Source organism: Labrus mixtus, chromosome 17, assembly GCF_963584025.1.
Source record: "Labrus mixtus chromosome 17, fLabMix1.1, whole genome shotgun sequence".
Classification (NCBI taxonomy): Eukaryota; Metazoa; Chordata; class Actinopteri; order Labriformes; family Labridae; genus Labrus; species Labrus mixtus.
In genome coordinates this window covers 16,662,016-16,678,407 of record NC_083628.1, presented here as the reverse complement: position 1 = coordinate 16,678,407, position 16,392 = coordinate 16,662,016, and the positions used below count along the sequence as shown (strand labels likewise).

Here is a 16,392-nt window from a genome sequence, read left to right as displayed (position 1 = left end):
TTGGTGAAAAGAAGGTGAAATAGATCATTCCTAAAGGTCTGCAACATTCTGACAATATCACAAAAATCTAATTTACTGTTTGTAAATATACTGTGTGGAGTACTGACTTTCTATAAAGAGAGATGTGTTGTTCTTAGCTGTGTGTTCACATGAAAGGGAAGGCGCTTCCTCTAGCTTCTGTAAGTTTGGCTTAGAGACTCAAACATGTTTCACACGTGTTTTATTTCGAGTGATCCCCTCCCTCTCCAACTGTCAGCCCTGCCACCACGTACGGGAAGAGAGAAGGCCTCGTCTACTCAATGAAACAGTTTCAAGTGGCACAATGACAGAGTGTAAGAGAGAGTACAACTGAGGGAGAACCAACAACCATAACAAAGAAAAAGTAAAAAATCAAATAAACTTTGAGATGCACATTATTACTGAAGAGAGCATTGATTTGATCTGACAGTTGCATAGTAAGCCTTTAAGGGAAGATAAGAGCAGGACTGGAGTGGGACTCATTTTCAGCCCAGGAGTTTCATGGCTCAGACCAGCCCACTTTAGATCATACCCTTTCGCTGGAGATATACAGACTATATTTCTAGCCTTAGTACATACGTCTGAAATAGTGCACTATTCTCTACAACCCTTTGATCTAAATCGTGTATTTGATTAAAAATCAAAGCCTACAGTGTTTCCCACATGATTTTATGAGACTATGGGGTACACAGAAACACCTTGTATACATTTTTAAGTTAAATGCATCCATTCTGTTCAAAATGAAAAGGCTAAATGTATTTTGTTCTCTTTTAAGATTTTTGTGCTGTTGTAGGAATTAAACACAAATTGTCAAAACATAAAATCCTGAGGCTCAACCCATTGATGGAGACCCTCAGGCAGGCGACCAGGTCCACACTGAAGGTTCAGACGTGGCATATGACCAGTTTATAGTTAATAGTTTTTAATAAGCAGAGCAGTGAGGGTGACGTGCAGACGCACAGACAGATGAGCACTCAGAAAGACATCAGTCTGCCATGTAGTTCACATACTTTACTGGTAAACCTGTAAACTGAGAGCAGATGATAAATTTAACTTTTTGTTTCTTGTCCGTCCACTTAAATACGCAACGGCACGTTCCCCGACTCTCGCTCGCCGGTATAGTTTTCTCTCATGTGCCCGAACCCACCGTTGTCTTTAAATGCACATTTTTGACATAATGAGAGAGAGAAGCTCTTGACAAAAGGGGGTTTGTGCTTTGAGTGAAGGTGCACCTACAGTTATGTTTAGACTACTAAGCAAGCTGCACAAAAAAGTACGACATTTGAAGTTTTGAATAACAGAACAGACTTCATTTGTCTTAAAAGTAGATCATGTGAGCGAGAAATATACCGGGGCGGCTCTTAATAGGCTATACCAGGACCATGGACGGCCCGCCCAGGTGGAAAACACCACACACTACGTGTTTCCCCAGCGCACACGTACGGCCCACACTTTCAAAGATGACTGGTCTATAGTGAAATGCTACTTGAGCAATGAGTGCATCACGATGATCTATAAACTGTACCGGCCCTTCAGATGCAATACAGCCACTGTCTGGCATTACAACCACTCGCCAGTAAAACATAATAAAAAAATATATTTTTTTTAAGATGAGATAAAAGTTTCATTAACACTTCAAAATCCATAGATTAATGACTTTTCAAATATTTGGAAATCCTGACAAGAATATAATTAGAGAAAATGTAATGCTTATTTAAAAAATTGGAATAAGTGAAATAGAGAAAAATGTAATTCCCTTCAAGTCCAAAAATCTGTAAACGAAAATTAAACATGTTAGTTGTTTTGTTGTTGTTGGACATCCAACAACACATCCATTTTCTGATTATGGGGAGTTTTTTATTGTATTTTCTGCCTTTGTTTGACCATAGATGGTCCTAAAACAAAATAAAAATTGTATAGGAAATCCATGGTTAAGAACATACTGCAAATAAAAGTACATGTAACATTGTTAGCTATTTGTCATATGTAACGATAAATGGAGCTTGTAAAGGACTTTTCTAGTCTTCTGACGACTCAAAGTGCTTTTACACGGCATGTCACACCTGCCCATTAACACCCATTCAGACACTGATGGCAGGTTGCTATGTAGTGAGACCATTAGAATTAACTAATCCCATTCATACACATTCATACACCGCCGATGAAGCAGCGGGAGCGATTCAGGGTTAAGTGTCTTGACCAAGGACACATCGGACATGTTGCTGCAGGAGCTGGGGATCGAACCCTTGACCCTCCGGTTGAGAGACGACGACTACCAAATGAGCCACAGCTGAGAAGCAATGCAGGATTTTCTGTCAGTCATATCAATTTGGATTTTGTAGGTCTGTGTAGCACAGTATGACTCACCAAACTGTCTACTGAATAAATGACAGTCATTGTAACATCATGTTTACAAATTGTTTTAAATGTATAATGACAGAAACTCAGAGGACAAGTAAGAAAGCAATACAAAACAATAGTTATGTAGCTGTTTAAACAAAGTAGATAAAAGTGCATATGTTTTTACGGTGTTTATTCTTTTTACAGTAATGACATTATTTTCCCAAACAATGATGAATGCCCTGAGTAATGTTAATATATAATGATGTTAAAAGTTGAATTAGCCTTTGTACCAACATAAGAGAGCGAGAGCAGGACAACTTTTGGTTACCTAAAATGATTTATCTTTCTCAGACGTAAACAGACGTGGTGCATTTTTAACAAACTCTGTGCAGTCTAAGTTTGTATTTTGTCCTATTATTTGGATAGTGCTGCAGAAGGAGCAGGAGATAAAAAAAATTTAAAAAAAACTGGCAGTTTGACAGTTACACTGTGAGCTTGATGATTTAACTGGGGGCTCTATGACAGATGACTCGAATCAGAAAATTTAAGGGGGCAACACTCAAATGTCAAAGAGTTTACACTACATTCATGTTTTTCTCCCTCTCCGGCTCAGCCTCATAGCTGTGAGGAGTCACACAGCACAGAACAATTGGACCCTAGTCACAGTGAAGTCTTAATAACATTATTTCGTATTAACCAGCCTCAGGATATCAGAGTTTCAAAAGATTTTTCAAAGATGATCACAAAGGAGTATATGCCTCCACTTCCATGAGCCAGTTAATTACAAAGTCAGATAAAAGGTGAACCAATGTCTTCCTGAAGGGGGGCTCATCACACCAGCAGCCTACAGGCCTTGTCAGGATTCATCAGTATCCCCCGTCCACTCAGCCAGCTTGTGATGACTTTGTCTAGACGCGACTTCTCTCCTCTTCAGCCACTGAAAGAGGAAACTATTGAGCTCAGGAGTATCATCTGATTGACCATCTCCAAGACTCACGCTGCGCCTGACTGCCTGAATGGGACTAAACTGTCACAGAGACAGAGTAGATAAAAGAGGTAACAGTCCAACGCTTGGCAGGGGAAAAATGGAAAGTTACATTCTGTTATCACTGGCATCATTTAGAGGGTTGAAGCTGTGTGCCCTTTGTAGCTGCTGGAAAGGAAAAGGCATTAGGAATAAAATCTTCAAATCCAGTGAAGGTGAAGATGCACAGCCATATACAGATTACTATCTTTATCTCAAGACACCAGCGTTCATTCTCGTGATAAACGGAATAATTATCTGAGAATCTGGAAAACAAAACAAGAGGCAGGTCAGTGTGATAGGCCAGACCATGACATGCAAGGATGCCATTGCCCACACTAACAAAGTATATGATGTTTGTTTTGTGCTTTAGAAACTTTGGTGATATGAGACAAATAAATTAAGATCTCAAGAAACATCAGAAAATTACTGACCTGACAATAACCCCCAATTTCCACTAAATGCGCCGTACTTCGCTGCCACTCTAGCCAATCACTGTGTTTCCACAGCGAGCGCTGCGGTCCATCTCGGGAGCGTGCCACCAGCGCCACAACACTATGCTTCGCTTCAAACACGCTGCAAGTCTAGTGTGCGCTGCAGGTTCCTTTCAAGCTAGACAGAATATCACAACCCGGAAAGGAAGTCAGAAGTCAAAGAAAGTCTATTTCAAAATAGAACAAAACATACGGACTCGCAAAATGGATCGAGTCGGGCAGGGCGCGCGTAGACCGAAGGAGCAAAACCACGGCGCTGACGGACCGCGCAAACACAGATTACGTTGAAATAAGTAACAGTGGCAAGAAAAAAAACTGCCTTTTAGCAGGCAGAAACCTCGAGCAGAACCATGACACATGTTGATCAGCCATTTGCCACGACTGTATTGGTCTTGGAAGACGGACAAAAACAACTACAGATTTTCTTGCTACAGTGCCAACACATATGGTGAAAGTGTAATATTGCCAGGGAGAGCAAAGTAATACTAATAGACTGATCATGATTATCATAATGACTGAAGTCAACAAGTCTAATATTAGCAGTAACTACTATAATGATGATCATAGGAAGTCTGATAATATTTACTAGCGGTTGGAGTCGGGCAGCTCTAAGACTAGCATTAGCATTATAACAGTGATGATAGCGGTTGGAGTCAGACATGTCCACCGCAACAATCCAAATCTCAGACAACCTTAGGGTGATGTCTACCTAACCTCTAACATCATACTTTCACAAGTTCACCAAAATGTCAAACTATCCATATAACTTTCACACCCAATGACTCATCCATTGTCTTCACACATATTAGGAAATACAGTTTTCCACCTTCTACAATAATAGCTTTTGACAACTCATTTTGACAGGGTCTTAAACACCTGTTCCTGTGCTCACGTGGTAGGTACTAAAACATTATGACTTCTGACCATATGTAAGTGTTAATGTTCTTATAAAGCTTTCTTGTTTTTGTGTGAAACTTGGGCACAGTTTAAGCCCCACAAATCAGGCTATTCTAAGTTTGTTTTTGCATGAAAACAAAGGAACTTGTTTTGCTGGGAAACATGCCATCTCAGCAGTTTAGTCTGTGTCCAAACCTTGCCTTCAACTGTGTTTGAATCCTTTAAATGACTTCAGAACAATTGTGCTCCTGCTGTCACCAAATAAAATGATCTAACATACAACCTTACAGACCATAAATTATTGCATCAATGAGACTTGTTACAAAAATTTAAATATTTTGTCTATACATCCCAGTTTGAAGTCTTCATCTGCTGTGACTGCACGCACACGCACACACACACACACACACACACACACACACACACACACACACACACACACACAAAGCTGTCCCATGGCTACCACTGTTGCCAATTGAGCATCTTTATTGCTATAAATAGTCGTTTTTCATGATTCCCTTATGGCTCTCTCGCAGTTATTCATGTGAAATCAATCGAATATTTCTGTAAACTGTAGAAACAATAATAATGGGTTTTATTGTTTCTATAGATTCCCATCAATGTGCTTTGCATTACTTCTTGTTTAATATTTAGGCATCGAAAGATTTCAGTACGTGATGTGAACTTCCACTATCATGAGTTGACATGCATACACACACATTGACATGTGACTTGTGATGAACAGCATTGTCATCTTTTCTCTGGCATCTTCCCTCAGAGCTAAAAATTCAACATGAGAGTGAGTCACAGTGGATAGATAATAATAAACAGAGAAGTAAAAAAACAAAAGGAACAGAATAGACATAAGAAATTTAAACAGAGAAGGATAATGTTGTGTTTTGCCTCTGTTCACTTCCTGTCAGCACCTGTGTGTCCAATCGGACTCAAAGCTGATCGTTTGCTCTTACTGACATTGTTCCCTTTTTTCTACATCCTTGCTTGTGTTGTTCTTACTCTCTGATGTACGTCGCTTTGGATAAAAGCGTCTGCTAAGTGAATTGTAGAATTGTAGAATTGTAAACGTTAAGATTATACTAAAACATTTTGTACAAGGTGGTTCATTTGGGGGGAAACTACTTCTACCCCTTCTTGGCACTGTCATTGTCAGTAAGAGTTATGGGCAAAGTATTTCTAAAGATTTTCCGTCGTTACTGGCAGCCTTACGTTACGGCTCCACTGCTTCAGGCGAGGACCCTACGGATAACGTTGGAGCACTCTACTCGCCGCTTGATGGGCATCTACCCACTGAAAAGTGGGCTTGTTCCGATTTTTTATTTTTTATTTTTGGTGGGGGGGGTTCTTGATTTTCACTGTAGGTTACGCAATAGGTGACCTAGCCTCATTGAATGCACCTGATTGGATAATTGATTGGATTGCGGCTCGTCTGGGCGGTCCTTTTACGATCCCAATATGCATTGAGCGACTGCCTTTCCGGCTCGCCATAGGAAATGAAAAGAAAACTTTGTCGGAACCAGCGGAGCTGTACGGTTAGTTATTGGCTCCTTTTCTTACCATTTAAACTGGAGATTGTCATGTTTTATTTCGTGGGGATATCAGTATTTTGTTTTCTCAATAACTGTGTTAACAAATGAAGAAATACGAATGGAAAATAAATCCATTGAATAAACAGAAAACAGCTGCAACAATGTTACAAAGGCATAATTACGATTTGTCTCTGGGCCCACTGTTGAGCAAAAAACATTGTCACATGTCAATTTGCAGGAAAGGTTTTTCTTCTGCAGCATCGTATTAACTTATTTGATTCTTGAAACTTAGAATATACTTAGTTATTCATTGGTTGTGCATTACAGTAAACACAATAGCCAGTCATATAGCCAGTCCATGCGAGCTGCTGGTTTGGGATAATGTATTTGTGGAAAAAATATCAGAACACAGTCTCAAAAGCTACTGCACTGATTTAGCATTGATTTCCTATAAAAGGCTTAAACTCCATTATGTTTTTCAAAGTATAGAAATTGATGAAGCAGAGCCAGATATCTTAATTTCTTTACACCCATGCACATTGCTGATTTTGAGTTGTATTGTGGGCAATGTAAGTAGCAGGTTAACCCAAGTATGAAGAATGTGTAGAATAAAAAAGACTCCCTTTCATTTACTGCATAATCAATATCACTATACAGTATTTAACGGCCATTCACGAGTCAATCAAGTTACAGGTGTGTAGGTCTTAATCCCAGCATTGTCAAGGGTATCTGAAGAAACAAACCATTAAACATGCACTTAAGAGACACAGAGGTTTCTCTTAAACTTTTTTTGGGGGGGAGGTAATCTTTGTGTTTTTAACACATATTAGTAGTTGTTTCTTCAGCTACTTCTGACAACAATGCTAATCATGATCAAAGTTTGTACCTAATTCAGACTAAACACCAGTACAAATTCTCAGTTTTGTTGCCTATGTAGTGAGGGTGGGTGGTAAACGTTTTTCATGGACCAGAATGAATTAAGATCAGCCACGACATGGACTTTTCTAATACAGTCATGAAACACACACGTGTTTGGTTAAGTACACACTTGATTGCTTAGGCCACCAGCCACAGCGTTGGGTAAATAAAAGAAGTGTTAATTAGTGATTTGTGAAACACAACGGCTCAGATTGAGTCGCCTGGTCTTCTGCGTGTTTCACTCTGACACTCAGAGCAGAGTCGGCGGTGTCACATTCTCACCAACCAAAGGGAACCACCTCCGTCCTCTTTCAGGGCAGGTGTTAGTGGTTAAGTGAATATTGGCACAAGTATCTTTATACTTGTATTCTCCCCTCTCAAACTTTCAGCTACATTCAATCAGTGTGATTATTTGCAGAGCTTTCATTTGTGTCTTTCTGTAACATAAACTATGTGGAATGGATTTGCATCTCCATTACAACATTATACCTGCTGAAGTGTGTTTCAACTGACAACTCGCTTGTATTAAGTCCAAGAGGATTAGATGAAGCAGGCTGTGGCTCTGACTTTACGAGTCAAAGGATCGGCTTTAAATACTAAAACTCCTGACACTGTTATTGAAAATCTCCACTAATTTGAGCTCTGTTAACGCTCAGTTAATTTAATGATAAACACATTTTATATCCGACTAATCCATAACAGTAAAAGTCCCCACTTATTGAAGGTATCATGCCAGGAGACGTGGTGTTTTCGGGAACCGGCTTAACACAACTCTGCAGGTTGCAACTCTGCAAAACTTAAAGGTCACATATCATCCTCATTTTTAACAAGTTTAAATGAGTCTCCGAGCTCCCCAAAACATGGCTGATCATGCCTATAAACCCCTCTATGTAAGCCATGTTCAGAACAGGCTGTTTCTGTGTCTGTAGCTTTAAATGCAAATAAGCTGTGTTTGACCACGCCCCTTTAGAATGGTTTGGATGGCTCAGGTTTTAATGCACCATGCCAATTTGTTTATGGTGAGAAGGCCGACCCAGAGTGCAGAACAAGCTAGCTGTAAGAGTGTCACCGGCCTGGGGGAGGGGTAACTGCCCTTAGTGATGTCATGAAGGGAAAATCACAAAACAGCCCATTTGAGCACACATTTTCTGAAAAGCGGCGCACGCAAAAGATGGAGAGGATGGACTTTTCTCATAATTGGGGGGGTTTGTAGACAGACTAGAGACATATATTAGGGTTAGAAAAACATGGTTAAGTGTTAATTTGGCATAATTAAAACCACACAGATTCAGTTACAAGCTACAATGTAATGAGAACTGAACAAACAGTTACTTATAAACAGGCTTGTTTGAGGAGGAGAATGATGTGTGTGAATGTATTCACATGCTCGATCCCTTTGAAAACTAAAATACCGATACCGATATAATACAGTTAACGAAAAAAAAATAAAGAAAAGTACGTTGATGTCAATCTGAGGTCACATCATCCTATGCATCAGTTTTGATACATCAACAATCAATGCCTGGCAATGATATATAAATGTCAAACACAGAGATGAAATCTGTCAAACTACAAAACATTTCCCCAGGGTGATTTAGGTGCAGAGGAGAAGGAACCAGAAAGGAGAGAAGTAGCAGAGAAGAGCTGGTGACAAAATATTAAGTTTGTTTGCTCAAATGCTGCTAACCACCAACAGACCCACACAAAGAGTGTCAAAAAGTTTTTAGAAGAAAAAAAAAGATATCCGTATATCAACAAATCAAGCCTTTTCCTCAGCTTCAGGCATGAGTTTAACACTCCTTGTCACACTATGTGTTATCCTTTTTCAAATACCAAAGTAGCTTTTATCTCTAGAACAAATAAAGCTGACTCCTCTAAGCTCCGTATCTTATTAGCATGCTAATTTCTCAACTCCACCAAAGAAGAAAACAAAATATTAAATCATCTACGGTACTTTATATAACAAATAATTCTCATACTTTGTAAAATGAAAATGAAGTCACCCACTGGTGAAACTTGAGGTTTGCATCAACTGTGCAACATACAATCCCGTTTTAAGGGTTTATTGTAGGCCTGGGAGATAAACCGATAACGATAATTATCGCGGTGTAATTTTTGCCAATATAAATATTAAAAATGTTCGATAAAAGTTTGATAGATTTCAACCTGTAATTACACCATCCAACCACTGGGAAACAGCTAATGCACCTTCAACCCATTTGGCTTACAGACATTTGGAGCGGAATGAAAACACAGCCGAATTAGCGATCTGAAGGAAACGCTGAACATACCAGCTCAAAGCAGGAGAAAACATTGTCGACAAGACGACAAGAAGGGGCGCTCAACTTCCGGAGTTTAGAGACATTTTGTCTATTTACAGTCCGACAAAAACAGAGTAAAGTGCTCTGTTAACTGTGCCGGAGAGAAGTGCAGCTAAAACAGCTAACACTCACTTTTCCCCCCATTTGATACAATATGACCCATTAAACACACGGAAGGAGATAAATGTCAAAACGACTGTTAGTGTGGCCCGTATTGTAAATAATAGAAACAGTCTATGGTGTTGACCCTCATTAAGCATCGGGCCAGTGAGTGTTACTCTCCAGCAGCAAACTGTCATATCAGTGTTTCCAGCTCCGTGCTCTTATGATGCTGAAATGTTCCTGTTTGATTATAATTCGTCATGTTCTGACAATAAAGAACAATTAAACCATAATTAACCATCTGGTTTCTTCAACTTTCACTCAGGAACAAAAATCAGCTTTTGCATTTGAAAGAAATAATGATTGACAATTATCGTGGTAATTATCGATATCGACTGATATGAAATGTTTTATCGTGATAACATTTTTTGTCACATCGCCCAGGCCGAGTCTGTTGATTATTCAAACTGGTGCAAAAGGCTTCATTTGATTGCATGATATATCCTTTCCATAAATGTTTAAAACAACAGTTTTGGTTAAACTTGTGCAATGTATTTATCAAGATAAAATGTTGGCCATTACTTTTTACAACTGCCAAAAGGAAATAACGGCAAACGCTTCAGGTATATTTGCATATGTATGTATGTAAATATATTAAGTTGGGAAAATGGGTTTAAACAAGTGCTCAAAGGCTTCTGCATTTGTGAGTGTACGTGTGTGTGTGTGTGTGTGTGTGTGTGTTTTCAATCTGTGTGTTGAATGCTGCTCTGCAAGTTTTTCCCATGCTGCCTTGTAACATCTCCAGTTTTCAGTCTATATTAAGATCAAAGAGCCCTTGATGTCTCAGTGTTCAGCTATTTTTCAGCCATCAGAACCATCACAAAACCGACCTCATGATGCAGCAGGAGGGATGGAAGATGTTCCCTTCTGAGATTTCTCAATATTCCTGCAGTATCATGCTTGTGCAGCTTTTTTTTTTCCATCCTTGCAATCATTTTAATCTATAAGTCGATTCAGTTATTTCTTATCGGTGCTGTTTTTAGGTTTGGTGACATGAAAGAATAGGCAGAAAGACAGAGCTTAATACTTTTACAGCAACAATTTTAGGCACCACCCAGGCCTACGGTTCGTTGTGTCGCTATCCGAGATTAAACCTTCAAACTATGCAGATAAGTCAACTGTTGATCTAGCTGTGTCGGTTTAGAAAAATATCAAAATAGTTGTAGCCTAGGCTATATAACCCGGGATGGAGATGGAGCAGAAGGGGAAGGGGGAGACGCGTCTGTGTCGGAGCATAAACCGCAGCATGACAGAATAAACACATTAGCCCGGTTCTACGATCTCTCTGCTTTGGCAGACCGTCAACACGTCCAAATCCTTCACGATCTAAGATCGTTATATCGCACACCACTACCCTAACCATGTTTTAAGAATTTTATTGGCTACAAGAAATGTCAGTCATCTGCAGAGTTCCATGCAATTGGCTGTCAGAACAGGGGGAATACCTCCTTTCTACAAAGGCTCTCATTGGCTGTCATAGGCTCATAACAAGGTGTCATCAGAGAAAAGCTGACCAGTAAAACTTCATGGATGGAATGTGCTTGGATTAACATTTTAACTGGATTTAAATCGTAGGGACTCATTTTTTGTTGGATTATTATGATCAGGAGAGTTCAATAAATCTCCAAATGGTATTTTAAAAGACGTTTGTTTGTCGGTAGTTTGACCCACACACACTGGGCCGTGAAGTGTGTGTGACTTCTATATTGGCTTGTGTAATATAGTTATAAGGTCACCTAAATGTAGACTTAATGAGTGAGAAAAACAGTGTCCTATCAAAGAATTTACTGTTATTCCAATCTGATTCTAGACAAAGAGCTTTATGATGTTAAAGTCAGGTTAGATTATCAGTTGACAAAATGCAAAATCGGACGAATCGGGTTTGACTATGTAAATCCTAAATCGGGCACTATAGGATAAGCTTACTCACTGTCTCCGTCCAATTCAACAACACCAAAGCAACACAGGACTCGACAACATCTACTCATTTTACAACTCCTTTAAATCAGAGAATTTAAATCCAGCTCTTGAACCAGGAGAGTGTGTCCTTCTCATCACTAGGACATCCACTTTAAAGAAGCTGGTCTCGTACTTTCACATACTGCTGCTCTTCTGACACTTATAGGCATTACGGATTAAAAAGTGACCATGTCAACAGAAGGTCTTCAGCTGCTTGAAAACAGCAAGCGTACTCACGACTTCCTCTCTGTTTGTTTTTTCATTATTAATCAAAATACACAAATCGGAATTTACTGAAAACTAAACAAAGAAAGGTTCCCAGAGACCAAAAAAAAAATCCTTGTTATATATAACTAGGGTGCACAACCAGCGAGGATATTTGGAAGGAATTTCAAGTAGTTGTCCATTAGCTAGTTAGCTTAATTACATACACAAGTCTGAGCTAAGAAGCTTACGTTGCAGTCTGGCATGCAAAGACTTGATGTTTGTATCTCAGCCAACAACACGTCACTTTCCCCTCAAATGAATCAAGCAGCCTTGTAAATGTAGATGTTAAGCCACATTAAAAGCTCATCTATTGTTTGGATTCTGGCAGAGCAAAGATGTTAAATGAAGAACAAGCAAAGTTCCAATTCTTCCCGGTTGCACCTGTCACCATATCACCTGTATGTGTCCGTCTTCTTAAACATAAAAGGAGGATCAAACAATCTCTAGATGAAGCCTACAAACCTATGAGCTAATCTATCCCCCTGAGACATCAGAGTGACATCTACTGCCCAATCAGGACACCCATACTGAACCAATAACACCACCCCCACATCTATTGGTAATCAAATACCTGCTAACATTGGACTATAGAAAGGGTTTATGTGTGTGGCAGTCTGAATTTGCATGGATTTGTGTGAACGTAATCAATAACCAATCCCTGGTGAGAATAGGGGTGGGTAAGATATTATTCGAGAGTTCAAAGGTCAGTCCTTCCTGCAGCCTCACTACTATATTTCCGTCTGGTGTTTTTTTGTGGCTTGTGTCTCCATGTAATTATTGCAAAATGTCACAGTATCTTGCCACTGTTTGCTTTTTTCCTGACATCTGAAGTGCGCTGTCTGCAGCTTGTCTATACAGTTCCATTAGGCTGCAAAATAAAAATTAAAAAAGCACCTGTTTCCAAAAGAATTCAATAAAATATGATTTCCCTGTTTCTCACTCACTGCAGCTCAGGAGCCATGTTACATTTCACTACTATGTTTGGATTTAGCCCCCGTGATGTAAAGGAGGTATTCATACAGCTGAATTTCATTCTGAAAATCTCACGGGATTCCGTACTCCGCTGCAAGCAATACTCACGTAGCCCTTCACACGGAGAGAGAGTAGCAAGATAAAACAAGCTAGGTGTGCTGTAAAGTGCAGCTTCCTGAAAGCTGGGATTGCAGGGATAAATGTGGGAGAGGCTTAACCACGTTGGAGACCGGCACAACGACTGCCAAAAAGTCAATTTGGAAAACAAAAACACAACAAAGCAGTGCTGGTGACTGCAGAAGACCAAGAGTTTTTTTGTTTTTTTTTACACAATTTGAAGCGAAGATCCAAATGCATACACCTTCGTTTGATTAATCACACGTTCTATCTCGACAACATTTAAACTAAAATGAACAAAAAGCAAACTATACTAAACACAAAGACTTCAATATGATCAATTGTCAAAATGAAAGCACAAACTTGCCAGTTGTGTGAAAATTTGCCTTAGATCACATCTGTAACAAAGAAAGACGATGTTTACATTAGGTCACTGCTGAAGCTGCTGCTGATGTCACATGTGAACATCAGTACTATGTCATTCCCAGGGATGTTGATGTCATTATGACCTCAGCTTGATTTGTTATCTGATTGTTCAGAGGGGACATACAGAACATTACAGAAATGACAAAGACACACGCACACACATGCACAGTATAGAAAAACAAGGCTTTCCATTTGAGAAGTATAGAATGGGGCATTTAACACACGCATTCATTTTAGCGAGAGAGCACTTTTGTGCTAGCTGCGTTTGTATCCTCAACCTTACACAGACACACACCTAGCGCCGCGCGCAAATGGATCACACACCCAAAATGAGTTGAATATTAGCAACAGACACCAGCTGTGAAATGCCATGAGGCCATCTGACAAACGCACAGTGCATAAATGCAGACTTGTTCCGTTATGTCTGGGTGTATGCCAAGTGGAATCTTGCTTTCAGGCAGGCCCTGCTGACAGCCAAGGAAAGTCTCACCTGATGTCCAGCCACCTGCCATCTGTCTGCTGAATAATACCATGTCTGCTGTACAGTATATACTGGAACCAGTAAGAATGCCTATGTCAGACATAAACACACACACAGCACACACTTGCAGGTTTCAGCTACAAATACCCTCTGTCAAAGAAGTGCAAAAAATCAAAAGCTGCAAGAGCAACATGAGATTGTGATTTGTTGCATTCAAGAAACACAATTCACTCTTTCGGGTGCAGACAATTAAAAACTGCAGGACCTTTAGAGCAAAATGCACAGCAGCATTGACTGGTCCAGTATTTATCTACTTACTGGACTGCTGAAGAAATCAGCTTATCTGCAAATGCCTCTCGTCTGTCAATTTACCACAGACTGTTTTATTGTGCTGTTGATCACAATTCAGCAACAGCATGATTGAAAACTTAAAGCTAAAATGCATTTTCACCTACACCATGCAAAAAAAAAAGCAGCTATAGGATGAGTTTCTGAAGGACCTAAACAGATTTATGAAAAAAAACTCTCACCTCAAACATTTGATTTTATTCTTATTGTGTAGGCATTTTTTATGCATACATGAAGGTAAGGTTACTCTCTTGTATTTATTTTTCTATCTCTTCCTTTCTTTTATAGGCTTAGGCCAGTGCTGCACGTTCACAGAATGTGATGATAGAAGAGGTAATCAGAAGGTGGTGGTGGCACATTCTTCACCAAATTAATGTCAAGGTTACACTAAATTGCTCATCAAGACATCTTAATGAGCAAGAGATTTCAGTCTTTCAGTGATCTGAAACGTATTAACTGCGACGTGCATGTCTGGGGGGGGGGGGGGGGGGGGGCTGGATGAGAAGGAATATCCACCCTCTCGTGTTGGGGGGGCGGGGAGATGGGCCGAAATTTCCTGCTGGACTGGAGACACATTTTTTGCTCGATAACGGAGGAGACCCGTTTTGCACAGATTTTCGTTTAGCTCCCCGAGGTGTGTGTAACAACGAAACACACGATATCTGCACCTTTCCGATCTTAAATGAGCGCTGGAGGGCGGTCACTGTTGCTGGTTAGAGACAGGTGTCTGTCTAAACACCGAAATTGATTATTTCCGATCATTAAAAACACAATTTCCCACAAAATGGTCTTACTACCGGTAATAAAGTCCGTTAAATGTAAAGATCCACCTTCTATAGTCAGCCCTGCTTCGCTGTATTTCACCACACTCCCGCGTTTTGACTTGATTGAGGTCCGAACTTGCCTCAGCAACAGACAATAGCTGCATAGTGCCGTTTCCTCTTACTTCTCCCCCACACACAGCATCCGCAGGCATCACGCACACTTACCGCGATGGTCTGAAGCAATAGTCCACAGAAAATGCGAATCCATGAACGAAAAGGAGGAGAAAGGGGGGAAAGGAACCCGAGAGCACTCCCACTACTACTCGTACTACTACTCCATCGGCTCAGCACAGCTCGGTTTGTGATGAGGATCACGCAGCGTGCGAGCGCATGAGGATGGATGCTGTGCCTTGTCGGGGGGGGGCGGGGACAAGACGCGTACTCGGGTCCGCTGGAGCGTACTTAATTCTGTGTAGGGACCTTGTGTTACAAGCAAGGAGGCTGTCTCGCCCGCATATTCCCCGCCAGCAAGAACTGAAGACCCCCTACTCCTATCGGACAAAACTCCTTTCAGCCTTTTTCTCCCTGCTTTATGTCAATGCGTCAGGCGTAATGGTTTTAGTTGTGACTGCTGTAGCAGTTGTAGTAAGGGAGTCAGAAGGCTCACAAGCACCTGGTGCAATTTAGAATTCATTTAGTAGGCTACCCCTGCATTCAAATGTTTACCTTTTCCAAAAAGACTTCACAACATTTTATATTATTTTGATAGCTGAATTACAGGACAGTTAAGAGCTAAATGAGTGGATTAAAATAAATGTATTTGGTACTGTGTCTAACTGTAAGTGTAAGGCCACAACAATTTACATTAAGTAGTTTAATGTACACTCGTGCGTCACACACTCTTTAATTGAGGTCCATTCTCACTGAAACTAGCTTGATGTCGTCTTTATTTCCCCACAGTTTAACCATGCTGCTGCTCTCTTGTTGCGTTACATTTCTTATCTCAAAGGCATGTCTTAACGTATAGTCCCACACCTCTGTGGCCCAGCTATAGCTGTAGCATAAGCCCTGTAAGTGCAATGCTGCAAAAAAAAAAACTGGGACAGACATGAAGTGAAACCAGGGTGCCGATCTCTGCAACAAGAGTTCACTGAAGAAACACTGGTGTGTTCAGTGATCTAGATTCAGGGTGCACGCTACATTAAACTCTGTGCTGAGGCTCCCCCTCTTCCAGTCCTCCCATGTTTCAGCACAGTTCTTTCACTCCTCCCCTCATCTCTCGTCTGTGGCCTTTGGTCACATTTACCTAACTGGGCAGAATAAATTAAATGACTGTA

The 16,392-nt window shown here is 40.3% G+C and overlaps 1 protein-coding gene across 2 annotated transcripts in view; it reads right to left on the bottom strand.

Annotated features, from left to right (window-relative positions):
* The window catches only part of plppr1 (phospholipid phosphatase related 1), a 52,484-nt gene extending 37,025 nt beyond the window's left edge, over nt 1–15,459 (bottom strand). The window contains exon 1 of one of the 2 annotated variants that reach the window (XM_061061675.1): nt 15,281–15,459. The gene's annotated coding sequence lies outside the window, so the exon portion shown is untranslated. The remainder of the gene's footprint in view (nt 1–15,280) is intronic. The other variant, XM_061061674.1, reaches the window with a different exon arrangement.
* Between the last annotated feature and the right edge of the window lie 933 nt (nt 15,460–16,392).